The sequence below is a fragment of the Callorhinus ursinus genome, unplaced genomic scaffold, assembly GCF_003265705.2.
Source record: "Callorhinus ursinus isolate GAN/ISIS: 27379988/994484 unplaced genomic scaffold, GSC_fseal_2.0 scaffold3, whole genome shotgun sequence".
In the NCBI taxonomy this organism is placed as follows: domain Eukaryota; kingdom Metazoa; phylum Chordata; class Mammalia; order Carnivora; family Otariidae; genus Callorhinus; species Callorhinus ursinus.
This window is the reverse complement of record NW_027397065.1, coordinates 88325350-88331667: the sequence shown is the minus strand read 5'-3', so window position 1 is coordinate 88331667 and position 6318 is coordinate 88325350.

Below are 6318 nucleotides of genomic sequence, written 5' to 3'. Positions count from 1 at the left end.
GTTTTCAGCTTTTAAGCCTGTGTGTCTCTCTGCGAAGTGACACTGATGACATTTTCCTAGAATTATGATCCTAAATGGTCTCCAGCTGTACTTCTTAGGTTTGCTTTGATCTCAATATTTCTAGGAAATTAATTTTTATTGGACATGATGCTTTTTTCTTTTCAACGATTTGGGAGAGTTCATGGAAAGGCTTTTGTTCTTTTTCACACGTGTGGATATAGTAGAGATTGTTTGCTGTGAAACAGTCTCTCCTTTGCGGATTTTGATTTTTTCTTTTGCAGCCTCGAGCCTTTTATAACAATAACAAGGCCGTTCTTTATAGTTGATGCTATTTGCTCTGTAGCTTGTTAATTCAGGGATATTGATCATATTGTTAAAATTCTCTGCAACCTTATTTTTCTTCCGTGTCAAATTTTCCTTGTACTTCTAAGAGGTTTTGCTTTGTGTTTTGTTTCTTTTTTAACATAAATTCAATTAGCCAACATACAGTACATCATTAGTTTCACATGCAGTGTTCAATAATTCATCAGTTGCATATAACACCCAGTGCTTTGTGTTTTGATGCTGGCATTCTGCTAAACTTTCTATCTATCCCTGCTAACAATTTAAGGTGATCTTCCTGCTGGAGCTGCTGCCCTGGGATCTGGCTTTCATGAAAGAATTATCATTCTGCTGCTTTTATTGACAAATTCATCCAGCATTTCCTGGCCTTTCCAAGCCTTCAAATGTCATTTGTTTGGTTATCTTTAACAACATGATAAACAGACTTTGCCATTGAATATGTTGGCTCAAATTCTCCCACTAACTGCTATACTAAGATGCTTTTTATCATGTTTTCTGTTTTTATTGTTTGCAACTTCCTTTTTTTTTTTACATTTTCTATAGTGATTTAGAAAGGTATTTTCTTAAAAAAAAGGCAACATTAGGAATGGTTTTTATGTTTTTTAGAAGTACACTTAAAAGTTCCCAATTCAATATGATGAACTGAACACATGCTTTTACTCCCCCTCCTGATCCTGACCTGCTATAATCACTGCGAGGGAACTGAAGGGCACAGGGCTGGGCTGAGAAGGCGGGGCGGGGAGCTATGGCCATGGAGAGCCCACAGCGTGCCCTGGGGAAATAGCAGGTCCTAATGCCACGGCTGACAGAAGGGAGAGGTGAAAACGCGCGCCTCAGAATGAAGGCCAACCGGACTTTATACTGAGAGCACGCAATAGTACCCCCTCCATTCTTGCACCCCACAAACAGCAATAAAACCCAGAAGCTATATATATAACACAGTGGGCGCGGGGTTGGGGAAGGAGCAAGGGAGGGGGGTCCTTTCATAAATAAAAATTAGCTATTTGGGGAGAAGCAGAGTAACTAGCTGTTGACATCCCAGAGAAAAACATTCCCCACATTTTGGTTCTTAGGGATCCACCAGTGTAGTAGCTGGTTAGCTTCTGCCTGTGTCCTATGAGAGCCCAGGCAGGTGTGGTCTCCTCAGGTACAGGCCCCCACTCAGCTTTTCTGGAGCCTTTCCAGCAATATTCACTGATGACCAAGGATCACCAGATACTTAGTGAAGTCTACATCATGAAAAAAAAGCAAATGCCTCTGGAGAAACATCACTCCAGAAGCAAAAGGGAAATGTTTTAGAAAAAAAATGTAACGTGGGGAGATTGGGCATCAGCAGGTGCGTGGACAGAGGGTCATGGGGCCCAGAATATGACCCAGCAATGTCCACGAATTGACTGCTGGTGTGATTGACAAATTGCTCACCCGATACGAATTCTGCCTCCAAATACATAAAGAACTCTCAAATTCCAACAATAAAAATTTTAAAACAATCTTTTTAACGGGCAAAAGATTTGAACAGACCCTTCACCACAGAATACATACAAGCGGCAATAAGCACATGCAAAGATGCTCACCATCTTTGGTCATGAGGGAAACACCAATCAAACCACAATGAGACACGGCTACCTATCTCTCAGAATAACTAAAATTGAAGAAAATGACCAACAGAGGCTTGGCAAGGAGGCAGAGGTTCTGAAACTCACACACATTGCTAGTGGGAATGTGCAATGGTGAAAGCATTCTGGCAGTTTCTTGAAAAGTTAAACACACACTTGCTATATGATACAAATATGTCCCTCCTAGGTAATTACCCAAGACAAATGAAGGCATATATCTAATCAAAGACTTTTACGCGAATGTACGAAGCGGCTTTATTTGCAACAGCCAAAAACTGGAAAGAATCCAGTTGTCCATCAGCAGGTGAATGACTAACCAGCTGGTGGTTATGTCCATACAGTGGAATACTACTGCACCATAACAGAGGAATACACAGCAACAACAAAATGACGGTATCTCAGAATCACCATGCTGACTGAAAGAAGCAGGACAAAAAATAGCACAGACTGTATTGTGTAAGGTAAGTATTTGCCTGTGGATGGGAGCGAGGTGGGCAGGGAGGCTTACAGAAGGGCAAGAGGAAACATTTGGGGTTGATGCTCTTTATCTTGTTTGTGTGATAGTTTCCCATCTGTATGCATCAAATTATACTGTAAATATATGCAGTTCATTGAATGTCTGTTACACCTCAATGTTTTGAAGACATAAGTTTATTATACCCATACAACAACTGGGTGCAATGAAAACAAAATGATCCAAGAACAGTGAATCTAGGAATTTAGAAAACAAAAATGTGGTAGAAAAGGTAGAGGGTAAAATCAAGTTGATCCTAGACAATATAACAAAAGGCCAAGAACCAAGAGACACAAGATCAGTTAAGAGGTCCAACGTCTGACCTGTGGGTGTTACAGAAAAGCATTCTCTGTACTTCTGTGATGGGGATGATTTCGGACACTTTCTCCACGAAAGCTGATCAGAGGTTTGCTTTACGGTGACCTGTGAGACAAAGTGGACTCACTAGAACTGCCAGACCTGGTTACCTTTCTGGTGAAGGAAGGAAGCAAGGGGCAGTGATTCACTGGAGAATAATACAGTGTTTGCAATTTGAGAGGAAACACAAAAGAATATTTACTATCTGTGGAGAGCACACGTGTAGTAAAAGTATGAAAATGTGGACTGGAAACACATTAAGCCCATGACTGTGGCTACCTTTGAAGACAAGGGGGACTGAGGAGGGAGTTTAGGGGATGTCAGTGTTCTGTGATGGGCATTTCTTCCTGCTGGTTTGAGAAATCTGAAGCAAATATATCAAATCTCTTTTTTCAGATATGACTACACTGGGCGGTTATGTTATACTTTGCAGTTTTATGTATTGTTTATTTCTTAATTTGAAAAAGAGAGAGAATGCAGAGAGGGGCTATGGAGCCCAGATTGTGAGGGGAGTGAAGCCAGGATATGTAACTCAGAAGGGAGACAGGAGGCAGCAAGGCAGGCGGGGCCCTGGAGTGCCCCACGCGCACCTGTGGCCTGCCCCTGTATTCCTAGGACGGAGTCTCCAACATGTCTCTGTTGCCTTCGTCGTTGTGATTCAGGGCCCAAGGCAGCACAAGGAGTTCTTGAACCCCTCTGCAGCCTGGCGGGGGGTGGGGTGGGGGGAGTTTCACGGGATAAATATACACCCCCTGAGACCTGGGGCCCAGCGGACAACTTCAGGGGCAGGTCCCTCTGTCAGTGCGTCTCCGGAACAGCCTGTGGCCCACTGTGCTCGGGCTTTCCAGGAGACATGGCGGACCAAAGGCAAAATACAGTTTCGTCCTCAGGAGATCTGTGGGCCGGTGTGGAGACGGATGTATCATGAAAATACAACCTGATGTTTGCATTATGGAAAATTAAAAGGACAGAGTGCCCCCACGTCTGCTCAGAGAGAAGAAAGTATTTCTACATGATTCAGGGAGAAACACTCTGGGCACAAGTCATACCTGTAGGGGCCAGAGGTGTGGGAGAGCAAGGAGGCTCAACATTTAGTCCCATGTTGGTGAAAATAAAGTGAGAAGGGGGCGTGGTGGGGGGACCAGGGTGAAACAGACAGGTGAGGAGCAGAGCAAAAGGTGTCCACGTGACAGCTGAAGGACGACAGAAAGACCCCGTCACTCTGGGGTAGCAATGTGGAGAAGTAATGCGGGGGGCGGTGGGGGCGGCTGCGAGGCAGGCAGGGAGTCCAGAGAAGAGGAAATGAGGATCAGAACTAATGAAGTATTGGAGGAGGTGCATATGAACCGCATTTGGGAGTGGGAGTGGAAGGCTGTATTTTTCAACGAGCATAAGATTTGAACAGACACGTCACTAAAGAAGCCATGCCTGCGACAGATAAGCACATGGAAAAATGTTCAACATCTTTAGTCACAAGGGAAATGAAAATTAAAACCGTAACATACACCACACAGGTGATAGAATGGCTGAAATTAAAAGGCCTGACTGTACTAAGTGCAGGCAAGGACATCCAGCACCAGGAACTGTCATCCTGCTTCGCGGGCGTGGGGGGTGTGTGTGTGTGGGGGCGGGTGGTGAAGCAGTGAGGCCGCTTGGGGAAATCTCCAAATTCCAGCTTCCTTCTTTTTTCTTCTCTCTCTCTCTTTTTTTTTTTTATTGTCAGATATTTAATGCTAATCAAAGCCCCAGGAATTCATGGTCTTAACAGTTTTACCATCACTTGATCATGAACTGCAAACGCTGTTGGTCTCCAAAGGGTCATCTACCTACACCCAAGAACATAACATTTTCTTAATCTTTTAACTGTGAGTTTCAAAGTTTAGCTGAATTTCTCTCGAAACTTAGGAGGTTTTAGCCATAATCATTGCATTTAAAAAAATTTTTTTGCGTATTCTTCGAAGAACATTCAGTGTGAATTTAGTAAGTGCACCATTGCAAATTTTAGGAATTACATTTCTGATATTCATCATCCCTGGACTTATTATTACTGAAAGCTTTGCTTTATTGTCAAAACTCAGAAGTGTTTATCCCATGGACTGAATTACAAGTGTGTTATTGGAGGATTTGGAGACAGTTTATCACACACTAAGTATAGACTGTAATACCGTAAGAAATTCCAGTTCAAGTTGGCAGGCAAAACATAACTCAGGCTTAAGAGTTCTGTATTTAAAAAGAAAGTAAAACTCAATTTGAATAAATAATAATAATTTCAGTAATGAATAAGTATTTTCATTCATAATATAATATTTGATGAATATTATATTTATGAGTAATATTTTTGCGATATATTTGAAAATATATCTGAAATACATTTGAAAATATGGGTATTTTCATTCATAAATTTCATTTATGAAAACATAATAATTTCATTCATAAAATAATGATTTCATTTTCAAAGGCTTGGCCCTGCAAAGAACAGAAGGCACACATGAGAACAATTCCTACACTGTTGTCCCACTTGGCTCTTTCTAGAGATGTCAAGCCATGAAGACATTCAATAATTCATAGCCCAAGAGTTCACAGGCTCCTACATCAGCCAGCTTTGCACAAAGCTCTTTGATGTGAAGAGTTGAAACCTATAAAATTTCATTCAAAATATGGTAGTCACCAAAATATGAACATTTTCCCAGTAACACTCAAAATTCATAAAATTCTATTATTCTACTATGTATACTGTAAGTTATACTACTGTACTATGTACATATGCTACAGTTATATATGTGATACTAAGTTACAATACTTCATTAAATATTGTCACATTTATATCCAACATTTAAAAACTACAGGTTTGCTCAAAGTGGAGGTTCTCCAGGTACAGTGCAAACTGGGTGGACCCAAAAAAAGCGAATATTATTAACTAAAAATACCATTTTTATTCACAAAATTTTAACCCAATTTTTTTCATTAAAAAAAAAACACTAGTCCAAAAGTGGCCTCATCCTATAAAGATGCACCTTTGCCTGACCACAGTGAGAGACGTGAGGGATTTCCTCTTTTATTTCCTACGGCCTGCCTTAGGATTCCTCACACCATTGCTCTGACACACCAGCACCACGTCTTGGGACACGTTACAGGGACGACACCGTGCGAGACTATCAGACACATACTCAACACAAGCAGGAGGTTGATTGTTAACATGTTCAATTGTTCAGATGTTGAATGGTTCTCTGCTAATTATTTATTTATTGCCATTTCCCCAAGCTATTGCTAGCGGCTGTCCTGAATGGCTGATCCCCCAGAGTGTTCCATTCACGAGGGTTGGTCAGCGCCCAGGAGGCTGGGCGCCAAGGATCCGAGGTAAGCGCCGCATGACCTTGGTGGTTCACGCTTCATCCCACTGTCCACCGCAGTCCACATGAAGACCTAGCAGGGAGCCTGGAATAATGGGCAGGGCGCATGAAACACTTGTTAAATACAGAAAATGACTTT